Source organism: Nicotiana tabacum, chromosome 9, assembly GCF_000715075.1.
Source record: "Nicotiana tabacum cultivar K326 chromosome 9, ASM71507v2, whole genome shotgun sequence".
Lineage (NCBI taxonomy): Eukaryota > Viridiplantae > Streptophyta > Magnoliopsida > Solanales > Solanaceae > Nicotiana > Nicotiana tabacum.
Window position 1 is genome coordinate 65,778,489 of NC_134088.1, and position 15,067 is coordinate 65,793,555.

Consider the following 15,067-nt stretch of genomic DNA (forward strand, 5'->3'; position numbering starts at 1 on the left):
TGATTATGTAAGAGATCAAAACAAATTGGAAATTCCTACCAAGCATAGTTTGAACAACCACATGTGGACATGACTTGAGTACATAAGCTTTTGGATAATACTATTTTGGGAGTCAATTTGGAATAGTTCAATCAAGGCTCATTTCATAATATTACACACATCATTTCATTTCGTTGGTGCTATTGGCCACAAGTATAACTTTCATTCTTGGCACGGTGTTCACACTCTATATACCAACTCACTTCTTTCACTTTCAAGCAACTTTATAGAGTATCGACAACAAAGAATCTCTAATCACGACTTTTAGTAAGAGTCTTAAGCATATTGAGATTTCTTACACAAGTTGGCATAATAGCCTTCACTTGAAACACTACTTAGAGTCATAAGATTTTTATACCCTACTCATACTTTGAACACATTTCCGAGGGATAACATCATATGATAAGAGTATCAGGAATACATTTTGAACATATACCTTTCAACACAAAGTTTATTCAGAATAGTTGATTTATAAAGAATAACTCGGGACTTATAAGAACATCATGGAATTAAATTCAAGGAAGGAAGTTTAGCCAACATACCTCGCTTTGAGCTTTCCTTAAATTACTACAACGTACCGAAAATTTTAACAATCGCAATTTATTTTGAGACATAACAAAAATTAAACCAAAATAAGGAAAATATTCATGGTTTCAGCTCATTTGAGCATTTTATCAAACACTAGGTGTGCAAATTTGGCTACAAGATTTCCTTCATTCTACAACTCAATCTTTACTTATTTCAGCTTAACAATATTCCCACAAACCTTATTGGTACATGAATGTATAAATAATACTCTCATACCCAAGAATCATACTCTTAATCAACCATCTTCTACCCAAATTCGAAATTGAAAACTAGGGTGTGGAACCTTACCTCGTAGATGAAGAACTTGTGAGATTTCTTTGTTGGATTTCAAAGCTTGGACAAGATCTTGATGAATAAAATAGTTCATCTACTTTCTCTCTCTAGAACACTCTCACTTCTCTCTAAAAAAAACCTAAGATAATTGCCCCAAAATAAGCCCCAAAGCCTATTTATTAAAATGGGATCGGGTTATGAAAATATAAAAATTAACCCTCTGAAATCAGGTCTGCGATCGCATAATGGACCGCAGAATGGGTATGCGGGTCGCACAATTGACCGCGAAACTCTTGCCCAAAACTGGGCTGCACTCGTCCATTCTATGACCAATTTTGCGGTCGTAGAAGCAGTTTTACGATCGCATAATGATTCTGCGGTCGCACATCTGACCGCAGAATCACATTTTTTCAGCCTTTGGTAATTTAGTCATAACTTCTTGTAGGAGTGTCCAAATGACAAACTGGTTGAAGCGTTAGAAACTAAACTCAAAGATCTTGCATTTTATAGGTTGATCATCATATATATATATATATATATATATATATATAGATATATATATATATATATATATATATATATATATATATATATATATATATATATATATATATGTGTGTGTGTGTGTGTGTGTGTGTGTGTGTGTGTGTGTGTGTGTGTGTCCAAATTTTGGTCTTGTTCGTACCCATTTGAAACTTTAGTGTATCATGAAATTTCCAACTTGACTTGGACTTAGGGCTCTCCTTAGACCCCACACCACTTATAATATGCCTCGTACACTTATTATCATATCCAATTGACATCCATCATATTAATAGTCCATGTCTGCACACAAAATAATATAATTAGTGCACATCAACTTTCTTAATAGCGCTTAAGTTCTTCGAAATTTTCCGGGGTGTTATATTCTCCCCCACTTAAGAACATTTGTCCTCGAATGTTTCAAAAGTCACTTCTAATAATAGAGTTACTATCCTTTTACCTCCAACCATTATGCATATGCACTTATGACTACATGGGTCTTATACTTCCTATTCAAAATTTCAACTTACTTATGGCCCTTAAAATTTGGCTATCTTTACAAATTCTTAAAAATTTCGGCAGAGTTTCTCCTGTAACTGGGCCTATCCACCTGCCAGATAATCCCAGAAATCAATCCTAAACAACATATAGATAACACCACATTTCACCATATACATGAAATCAACAACTATGACTCTCGAGGCCAACTGTATGACCTTGCTTACCTTGGTCGTATCCTTGACTTTTCCTTCCTCCATTACGAGGACAATTGGGCACCTCACACATTATTCCTGTCATGTGTGTCATCCGTTTAATCCCTAGGCCCTTCTTATTTCGTAGCACGATGTGCAACATTCCTTGATATTAACAAGGCAACTCCGAGACTAACTCAGAACCTTAACGCACGATCAAGGATAGAAGAAGAGAAATATTTCCTAAATGTTATTGTAGCCTCCCTATTATAAGTGTGGCTGGCAATACACCGATAAGAGGGACTCTAATGACATAGCTCCATGACACCTTAGGACTCTTAAACCATGCTATGATACCAAATTTGTCACGTTTCAAAATCGAGGAGCGCGACCGGCGCTCAACCGAGTAAACCCAGTCGAGCAAGCCTAATTTACATTAACCTCTCGTCATTACTCATGCATGATTTACCATAACATAATTAGATCTTGACTTTCATAATGAATACATTTGGCTCAATGGCCTAAAATTCTTTCTCATGGTGGGTACACAACTTTATAAATAGCTGTAAATATTGTGAACATAAATACATGACAAAACTCAAAACTTTAACTACATAACCCACAGTGTACATGGGGCTTCTATGACAATGGATACCTATATACATAAAACGAACTAGACCCAAACACCCACTAGGACTGTAGCGGGCTCACCATAAGCTTAGTAGTGAAGAAGATCCGTATCAAAGATCCATATCATCCTGTAGAAGTATACATGCATCCATTAAAAGATGCAGCGCCCCGGGCAAAAGGGACGTGAGTACATGTGGAATAGTACTCGTATGTAAGGTAGTCAAAATATAATATGAAAAAATAGCAACTCAAATAAGAGGCAAATAAAGTACATCAAGCAACTACGAAACATCCCATAGGATCACATTTCAAGTCTTATTATACTTGCATCATTCTAAACTTCTTTTAGGATCAACTGAGCCATATGAACTATACGTGGAATACATAATATAATGTAATTGTAACAACATGTACAAACAAGGCCAATGAAAGTGGCACTTTCCTCCCTTATTTTACACATATACATTTCATTGACCGTCCTTAGTGTTCACATATCATATTATACACTTATGCATCTCATAGACCGTTCACAGTATCACCTATACAATACACTTGTACATTTCATAGACCGTTCATAGTGTTCACTTACACAATACAAATACACCTATTCAAGGGCTTGGAAATACGACGTGGATATGATGAATCATAGCAACAATAAAAGGGCTTAGATAGCCGTTAACGTCTAGCAAATTTATTTAGAGCTTCCATTAACATTTATAGATATTCAGTAGGGGATCCTCTATAACCACCTTCACACAAAGCGGCAATGCCGCCTCACCCCAACATATGCGGATGGAGGTGTATCACAATACCGTACCTACACAAAGCGGCCCTACCGTCTCACCCCAATATATGCAGGTAGAAGTATATCATAATACCACAATTCCTATACAAAGCGGTCCTACCGCCTCACCCCAATATATGCGGGGGGAGATGTATGACAATACCACAATCCCTACACAAAGAGGTCATGCCACCTCACCCCAATATATGCGGGTGGAGGTGTATCACAACACCAAAATCCCTACACAAAGTGTCCCTACCGCCTCACCCCAATATATTCGTGTGGAGGTGTACTCCACAGTCACAATACCATATATATACTTAAAGAGACATAGTTTGTCATTACATTTAAGGTCGTAATTTCTCATATCATTGGATTACTTCATGCTCATACTCATCACGGAGAAATACAATTCATTACATTAGCACATGCATGGTAAATCAATAAGTCGATTTCATTGGCACATGGGCCCAATTCCTTTTCTTAAGGTTCATCATCATTTAAATAAGGACATCTCCTTTCCATCTCATTATTCACTCCCTTGACATCTTGAGGTCATTATCTAGGTTCATGACTCTTGGGGACATAACTATCGAAGTCATTTACATACATTATTTCAGAAGCATAGAAATATAGTTGAAACTATTGAGACATACAACACTTCATAATTCTCATTTAGGCAACGACCACATTTCATGTTCATACTATCACTTACTTGTACTTGCTATGGGTGATCATAGAACATTAAGAGCATTTAGAACATTTAGGAACATCATAGTCTTTACTCGCAAGAACATAGAGATTTATAACACATTGGAAACAAAAGCACAAATACGTACATCTCATAGCCTTTCACACCATATATCACTTAATTCATACTTTCAACTACTTACAACATTATTATTTTATTGGCTCTCTTGGCCATACATATGATTCTTCTTTCATGGCACCATGGCCATATTTCATATTCTACACTTTCATATCTTTTCTATCATGGATCATCATCATAAATATCAACATATAAAATATTCCGAAAATCACAATTTTAGGTTCATTGGCAATGAAGACTTTAAACACAATGCATTGCTTTCTAAGAAATGGAGTAAAATGATTGACAATCGAAGCACAAGTTAAAATAATAAATGAGTAACATACCATTTATTCTTGAAATACTTTTCTCCAAAAGGCCAATACACCATTTCAACTCGTGATTATGTAACATCTCAAAACATATTAGAAATACCTGCCAAGCATAGTTCGAACAATCACATGTGGACATGGCTTGAGTACATAAGCTTTTGGATAATACTATTTTCGGAGTCAATTTGGAATAGTTGAATCAAGGATCATTTCATAATATTTCACACATCATTTCATTTCGTCGCTATTGGCCACAAGTATAACTTTCATTCTTGGCACGGTGTTCACACTTTATATCCCCCCAACTCATTTCTTTCACTTTCCAGCAACTTTATAGATTATCGATAATAAAGAATCTCTAATCACGACTTTTAGTACACCTATGAGCAATTAAGAGTCTTAAGCATATTGTAATTTCTTACATAAGTTGGCATAATAGCCTTCACTTGAAACACTACTTAGAGTCATAACATTATTATACCCAACTCATACTTTGAACACATTCCCGAAGGATAACATTATATGATAAGAGCATCCGGAACACATTTTGAACAAATACATTTCAATACAAAGTTTATTCGGAATAGTTGATTTATAAAGAATAACTCGAGACTTACAAGAACATCATGGAATTCAATTCAAGGAAGGAATTTTAGCCAATATACCTCGCTTTGAGATTTTCTTAAATTACTACAACGTTCCAAAAATTATATCAATCGCAATCTATTTTGAGACATAACAAAATTGAACTATAATTAGCAAAGTATTCATGGTTTCAGCTCATTTGAGCATTTTATCAAACACTAGGTGTGCAAATTTGGCTACAAGGTTCTTCTACAAGATTTCCTTCATTCTACAACCCAATCTTTACTTTTTTGAACTCAACAATCTTCCTACAAACCTTATTGCTATATGAATGTATAAATAATACTCTCATACCCAAGAATCATACTCCTAATCAACCATTTTCTACCCAAATTCAAAATTGAAAACTAGGATGTGGAACCTTACCTCTTAGATGAAGAACTTGTGAGATTTCTTTGTTGGATTTCAAAGCTTGGACAAGATCTTGATGAACAAAACCTTCATCTACTTCCTATCTCTAGAACACTCTCACTTCTCTCCAAAAATAATATCAGATAATTTTCCAAAATAAGCCCCAAAGCCTATTTATTAAAATGGGGTCGGGTTATGAAAATAGAAAAATTAACCCTCCGAAATCAGGTCTGCGGTCTCATAATGGACCGCAAAATGGGTATGTGGGTCGCACAATTGACCTTGGAACTGGTGCCCAAACCTGGGCTGCATTGGTCCATTCTGCGACCAGTTTTGCGGTCGGAGAAGTAGTTTCGCGATCGTATAATGATTCTGTTGTAGTACATCTGACCGCAGAATCATATTCTTCCAGCCTTTGGTAATTTGCTCATAACTTCTTGTAGGAGTGTCCAAATAACAAACGGCTTGAAGCATTAGAAACTAAACTCAAGATCTTTCCTTTGATAGGTTGATCATCACATAACTCCTTATATATATGTAGATATGCTCGTCCAAATTTTGGTCTTGTGCGTACCCATTTGAAACTTTAGTCTATCATGAAATTTCCAACTTGACTTGGACTTAGGGCTCTCCTTAGACCCCATACCACTTATAATATGCCTCATACACTTATTATCATATCCAATTGATATCCATCATATTAATAGTCCTTGTCTGCACACAAAATAATATAATTAGCGCACATCAACTTTCTTAATAGCGCTTAAGTGTTTCAAAACTTTTCGGGGTGTTATACATACTCGGTCAGTCGAAAACCTTCCATTTGATATCATCCAGGAGAAAATCACAATACACAACATGCTCCTCGCGCCGGTATGAAATATCCATCGCAACCCGTGGTATAAACCATCGAGAACTCTTCGAAACCCATTTGCATATAATCAAGCCATCAGAACTGAATCTCTCTAACTCAAGCAAGCCACACAGGTCACCAAACCTAAGAGTATTGCCACAAAACACCTGTAGAAACTCACCGCATCATAAGTACCCAAAAACCCGATCATATCCATTACCGTGCTGATCTAACCTACTACCAAGTTATCTTATTGCCCCGAGTTCCTTCTAAATTACCCTCAAGTTGACACTTCTCCTTGCTAGAACACCATGATCCTTACCCAAAGCTCACCATAAGAGATCCTAGCATAAAACCACACTTCCCTAAGGTCCATAAGCTGTTGTATTCGCATTTAAACACTTAAATACCGCATCCGAGATACCCTATATGAAGAGACCTAATGTGAATCTAAAATTGTTTCCTTTACCTTCCTGGTACTGAAATGTAGAATCCATATTGATACAGAAATACCGCAAGTTCCGGCACCATTCATTGCAAATCTCAGATCTTAGACATGTACAAATCCGAAAATATTTCAATTGCTACATATAAATCTTGAATCCATTAGAACCTTCTCGAGAATCATCCACTCTACTCAAATCTCAACTGCACCGCCCAAACAAGCCGAATGAATTGTGCCCCATTAGCACGAAAACACCTAAAGAAGTAACCCCATATTAACGCAGTCGAGTTAATTCCTACTCCATGCGCACTATATCCATCACGAATAACAACTCAAATCATTTCATGATTCTCATATATCCATAAAGTGTAATACACCATACACCCAGAAATTTTCTTGCTTAAATGATCCTCACAACCAACCTCTGCAAGTCATAACCGATCCACAAGTAAGCCTTAGACAGAAACTAATACAACATGTAACCATGCGATCAAATCATCGATAGTAGACGCCCTCACTTGGTTCAAAGCCATAGATCAAGACACTCAATAACTCACAATGCCCATACCCTATTACTGACATAATACCGCTGTGAGATTCAAGTAAATCCTTCCTAAGCTCATGTAACACAACACATATAATACCTCAAATCATCCTCTAAGATCGCATTTATCCTCGTGACAGTCATATCAACCTCCTCAAGCGATCCAAACCAAATTGCAACACACATAATCCACTAGTAGCAAGAAAATCTCCACACAGCCATCATAAGGGTCACACATCCGTAGATTACCTCGCAAGTGATAACCCACCTGCTTAGCCTCAAACTAACATCTCTCTATACCCTTTCACAGCCACAACTACTATGCAATCACTTAATCTTCCTAAGTCTGAACTCAACAAGATATGAAAATCTACTTCGTTTCACAAATGAAATAACACGAAAGAATCTCTAAAAAACCTTCATAACTCAAGACCGTATGACATATCCATAGAAATCAAGCATCTAATTGTCTTTTTCACATCTCAAGCAAACTCTTCCCGTCACATTCAAAACATCTTAACACATCCCGCAGTCACATCATACTCATCATATAGCCATCCAACTACTCACCGAGCCACCAGTCCCACTCATAGGGACACCATTGGACATAGAAATCCAAAAGCACATGCTCACACAGCAGAAACTACCGAGCCTAAGCTGCGGTCCAAACCTGGCCTCAAGTCCTCCAAACTGGCCCATCACCAAAACACCGGAAAACACATCTCATACCTCATCCATAGAATCGCAAGCCGTCGATGAACAGCTGATATCGAGCGATCACGTACGCATACGAGTGAGTGGAAGGAATTCAAAGTGATACACTTCAAGATGAATCAATGTCACTCGATAAGGAAAGAAACATGGGAAGTTTATCCTAAATTTCTTGTAGCCTCTCGAAGATAGGTATGGGCGTCATCATACCGATCCGCAAGACTCTACTAGACACTTGCGCATGACTCGTAGAACCTATGAACCTAGAGCTCTGATACCAACTTGTCAAGATACAAAATCCAACTCGGTGTGATAGCACCTAACCCAACCCGCTAGGTAAGGCAAGTAACAATAAAACACAATATAGTAATAATGCTAAGAGTAAAGAAGGAAATAACTGAATTTCATACAACTTTCCAAAGACTGGCAGTACAAGTCATGAGCCACTAAGACTTAGATTTTTACAAAACTGAATTGAAATAATTACAACATGTGTTTGAAGTGTAAATGAATAGAATCCGAATCAAATGCTACCAAGGACAAGTGATGGCCATGACTGAAATGAAGGTACATCTTCAATGTCAGCCATCGTCATACACAACAACATCAACACAAGGATCTACATGCAAGGTGCAAAAGTATAGTATGAGTATAACCAACCACATGTACTCAATAAGTATCCTAACTAACCAAGTGAGATAAAAGAAGCAAGAACTATAGAAAACACCTGTGCAGTTCAGAATTTCCAACAAGTATAGAACGGGTGTATAATCAAATCAGGAAAATCTCAGGTAAAAACCATTTTTGATGCTCACAATTCTTGGTTTTAAAGTGTTCTGCTCAGTCAACAATCCAGCATATAAGGAAGATATGCAAATAAATCAGGTAATCAGTCAAGGAATTTGTAAGTAAAGATGGAATGCAAAATATCAGCCCGTTGCGGCGAGTAACTCAATCCAATAACGGTAATCAGCTCTCCCACAGCTCACATCTATATCAACCGCACGGACAACTCACGTGTTGCATGGACAACTCACGTAATGTAGTATCAATATCTGGGTCCGCACGGACAACTCACGTGATATAGTATCAATATCTAGATCTGCACGGACAACTCACGTGTTATAGTATCACAACCCGCCCGGCATGGTCACAGGCATAACAACACAATCGTTCGGCGTGTTCACATGCATCCAGTCCAATCATATCACATAGAAGCAAATATACAAGATTACATGTATATGATGGATAAAACATCAGTTTTCATGCTCCTGGACTAGTATAATTATATGCTAAAGTGTAGGTATATGCAATGTGTTCTATCATAGCTCAAATCAGTAATTTATCACAGCAATAACAATTACCAAGTTTTATTCAGGGATTTAGCCTCTTCGTAACCTCAAATATGACTCAAATAGTTCACAACAATGATACAAATATAAGATACATTGTACTCCCTCCGTTCCAATTTATGTGAACCTGTTTGACTGGGTATGAAGTTTAAAAAAAATAAAGACATTTAAAATTTATGGTCCTAAACAAATCAAAAAAGGGCCCAGAGTATTTGTGTGGTTATAAAAGCTTCTCATTAAGGGTAGAATTGTATGTTTAAGCTAAATTGTTTCCAAATTTAGAAATGTGTCATTCTTTTTGGAACGGACCAAAAATAAAATAGGTTCACATAAACTGGAACAGAGTGAGTAGCTTAAAGCTTAGCAGTCAACTCTAGGCGTATCACAGCCTAAGCACTACCCCGAGCATGAATAAATACCCTAGTGCTCGCACATAGGTTCAAACCCCACACATATGCGCACCCATAGCACGTAGCTATCACAAATAATTCAGGTGACTAGTGCCTCAACCAAGTTTAGATAGGATTCTTACCTCAAAGAAACCAAGACAAATATCGAGCAAGCCAAGCAATACTCTAGAAATACCATCCCGTGTGTACCGACCTCCAAACGGCTCGAAACTAGTCAAAAGCAACTCAAGAACATCAAATAATACTAAAGGAAACAAACTCAATCGATAAAGGTGGAATCTTTAATCAAAAGCCCAAAGTCAACCAAAAATTTAAAGCCGGGCCCGCACCTCAAAACCTGGCAAAACTCACAAAATCCAATAACCCATTCAATTACGAGTCCAATCATACCAGTTTTACTCAAATCTGACTCCGAGTGGATGTTCAAAACTTAAAAAATTACTTTATAAAATTTTAGACAAAACCCACAATTTCTCTTTTGATATCATCAACCAATTGCCAAAAATGGAGATATATTCAAAACCGAGTTAAGAATGCTTACCCCAATTCGTGTGGTGAAATTCCTCTCCAAAGTCACCCAAAATCGAGCTCCAAGTCTAAAAAATGTGAATAAAATGACCCTGGAAATTATAGCTTCTGTCCAGCACTGTTCGCATCTATGATTAAATGAGTTGCTTCTGCGGAGAAGAACTGGAAACTCTCCAATCGCACCTGTGGAAAAAGCTCTGCTTCCGCATAACCGCAGGTGCGAACCAAAAGCACGCTTTTGCGCTGGCCTTCGCTTCCTATACCCACACGCACCGCATTTGCGCCTTCACAGATGCGAAGAAAACTCCGCATATGCGGATTCCTCCCCCAGCACGCTCTCCATGCGATGCCACTGCCGCTTTTGCGACTCCGCACCTGCGGCCACACCAGAACCCCTGCCAAACTAGCCTTAGCCAAAATAATCCAAAACGATCCAAACATTACTCATCCGAGCCACTCGGGACCCTATCCAAATATACCAACAAGTCCCATAATATAACACAGACTTACTCGGGGTCTCAAATCACGCATAACAACATCGAGACGACGAATCGCACCTCAAATCAAACTTAATAAACTTTCAACTTCCAAAACTCGCGCCGAAACATATCATATCAACCCGAAAAGAACCCAAATTTTGCACACAAGACCCAAATGATATAATAAAACTATTTCAATTCCCAAAACCACAATCTGAATTCGATTTCACCAAAGTCAACTCCGAGTCAAACTTATGAACTTTCCAAACCTTCAAATTTCTAATTTTCGCCAATTAGTGTCGAAACCTTCTAGAAATACCCAAATGAGATTCCAAACATACGCCCAAGTCCAAAATCATCATCAGGGCCTAATGGAATCATCAAAATTCCGATCTAAGGTTAAATACTAAAAAGTCAAACCTGGTCAACTCTTCCAATTTTAAACTTCCAACATGAAATTCATTCTTCCAAACTAATTTCGAAGTACCTGAAAATCAAAACCGACGATATACACAAGTCATAACACATCATACGGAGCTAATCAAGACTCCAAATAGATGAACGAAATGCTCAAAACGACCGGTCGGATTTTTACAAATATATACCGAATAAATGGTGTCAAATTCAAGGTCCCGGGATATTATGTCTTTGATAAAGGATTTGTCGTTGAGGCTACCAGAAAGTTTGATTCCAAAGACCAAAGTAATCGATATTCAGGGTTGGATGCACGTCTTGAATGGCCTATAACTCCCTTCTAAAATTACAATTTGAAGTAATAAGAAGTTTGTACGCGAAGGGTGTAGAGTAGCCCCTAATTAACTTTGAACTATTGGTGGAATCCATGTATAGAAAGCTCGGGGCACCACGAAAGTTTACAAAACACTTGCTGAAATTGAATTCACCACTTTCATAAATAGGTTCCAGGTCTTTAAATATACTTTTATCATTCAAAATGGGATCAGACTAGTCTCTTCTAATTAAAGGAGTATTAAAAGAATGGTAGAATTCTGGGGAAATGAATAAATATTGTATCATAAATGCAGAAATTAATATCCATTAAATGCAATCTTAAATAAGTCTTCAGTACTTGAAGATATTCAATTGATCATCCGTAGACGCAATGGGAGAAGAAGAGGCAAGTGTTCAGTTTGTACCAAAATTAGCTCCAGCATTCAATTTGTAGATTTATTGAGACAACAGAAGGAAGGTGAAGCTGCATTTCAAATCTTTGCTAATGCATTCATGCGTGTTCTCAGTCCAACTATTTTATCAATTTGTCTTTTCATTTAGTTGACTCGATATAACTATTCAACCTTCGGCATAATTACTACTTTCTTCGGTTCATCTAAAGTGATTTTTTGACTTTTATTTGTGGTCCAAAATATTTGATTTTTTCAGATATTAAGAAGGAATTAACTTTTTCTTTTCAAAGTTGTCATTGGAGTAAAAAAGCCTAAAAGTAGTTTGTTATATTTTCAATGAGCAAGTTAAGGTTAATATGGTCAATTTTATTTATTTACCCAAAAAACGGTACAATTGAATTTGTCCGTGGTTTCTAGACAAGTGAATTAATTTGATCCAAAACGTAATGAAATAACTGATGAAATATAAAATACTTAGCCTTAGAATGTAGATGGAACGACAAAGCTAGTGAGTCCGGGAACAGGGTTTTCGGGCACAACAATGATCAGATCCAAAGTGAGAGAATAAAAGAACAAAATTGTATTAAAACGTTGTATAGAATGTAGCGTAAGTTAACGAGAAAATTCCTCATTTACAATGATAACTAAACTCTCTATTTATAGTTGTCTAGGGAATGAGGTCCTAGGATCATGCACTTTTTTAATGTCAATTATGAGGGTCATTGATGAAAATGTAACGTTAGACATAAATGCCAAATTTCATGTAACGGGCCATCATCCTTAATGCTGCAAAATATTCCGTATTAAATATTATCGGGTGCAAAGCATTTAATACTCCTTTGATGATCATTATTCTTTCCGGTGATAAGCGGAATAGTTATGTTCGGTGGCCATCTCAATCTTGTGTTCCACGTGTCCTTCCTTTAAGCGGTCACATGTCATGTCGTATTTTTCCATATACATCATTGTTATTAATGCTAAAAGGTGAATTTCATGTGTGAAAAGAGCCAAAAAAAATCACTTAAAGTGAACCAGAATAGAGTAATATTTTGGTTTGGACATCTTCTAAGCCTTGGACCCATTTTGGGATTTTATTTATATATTAGCCACCAGGCAAATGCTGCCGAGTGGTATAGTCGCTTAAAAAAAATATAGAGTAATATTTTGCGTCTCCTTTTTCATTAATTCAAAACTCTAATACTGATCTAGGTATGAATGATGCTTTATCGTTAAGTAATCACGACCAATCGAGGACTATAAGATAGTGAATATTAACCACCATCAAAGTTCATACTATTTAACTAGGGATTAAAACTTGAATAGTGCGCTTACATTAGAAAAATAATTCGCACCCAAAGATGTGGAAAACAAAAAATCGCAAAGAAGTCTACAAAGGACATGCCGACGCACCGACTCTCTAAATTCTTCAACTTTTGAGTGTACCATTTTGTCATCTAATTCAACAGAAAATTTGATGACCTCTGCCAAGTCTATTTGGTAATTTGTCCCGCTTTACTTGTTTGCGCATGTTGGGATATATACTATTAATCATTGATTTGGTTTGGATATAATATTTATTATAAAATAATTATTTGTTTAATTTTAATAAAGTTTTAAATAGATCATATGTTCGTTTGTATCATTTACTTATATAGTAGATGATTTAGTGTATAGAGTTTAGCTTATACACGAAAGATTAAATCATCGGTTCTTATAAGTATAAAGATCATGTTCACAATCTAATGATGGAATTAGACAAACCATCAGGAATGATTGTAGCACACGATTAAATATAATTTATCTTGATTATGGGAATGGTTTAATTCCGACTTCTTGTGCTAGTACATTTTATATGTATTGAACGGATCAAGTAGAGATAAGTATTTTATACTGACTTAATAAAATAAAATCTCTAACCATTAAATGTACTTATATTCTTAATCTTGATATAATTATTATTAGTTGTGTATATTATTAATGTTTTGATTTATTAAAAGGCGAGATCCTTTCGTGGGTCAATATACCTGGTAAATTCGATAATAATAATATACATTGGCGAAGTAATAGTTAGTTGATGGAATCCATGTCTCGGTCTAGAAATTGATGATACACCTTTATGAAAGCTTATAAGTTTTCATGTGTAAACCCTGCAGGTGGATTTTGTATCCGTCACATGAAATAAGTTAAGTGAAAGTCTAAAAAAAATAATCAATGAATTAAATTGTCAGTAATTTAATTTATTTGATTAGTATCTGAATCTTAACATGCATGGGGAGTTAAATAAGGTTTAATGGAAGAATTTCGAAATAGAACGGAGGAGTGCAGTTACGAATTTTTAATGGAATAATTTATAATTTATTATGGTAGTATTAATTCGGATATTTCGAATTAAGTTCATAATAGGAAGCCTCGTTAATTAAATACTACGGTCCATGTTGTGCCCGAATAATTAAGAATTAAATGGAATTATATTTCTTGGTGGAAAAGGAAGACCCAACATGTTTAGGAAAAGGTTTTAAACCCTAAAACCTGTGGCTATATAAAGGGGTCTTATTCCATAAGGAGGCTAGAATTTTTACTGCATAGTTTTCCTAGGAGAAACTCGCCTACGCGAATTTTGCTAATTTCGGGCATTATTCGGGTCACACAGCAGAAGACTGTGGAATTGGAGGATGATCTCGTGGACATTTTCGCTCTTGCTTGGAGGCTCTTTTCACGACCGTGGTCACGTTTCAAGAGATAAGTATCGATTTTATGTTCGATTATAATCTGTGATTATGTGTTGTTTATATTACATTCAAGTGATCATGGCTATTTGATTTTGCTGTTTATACTTGTTTCCCATCAATTAATATCAGAGCCTGCTTGCGTCCAAGTAGATAACGTAGATGATGTATATATATGCGCGAATATCTATACGATTCATGTTTTAAGAGAAA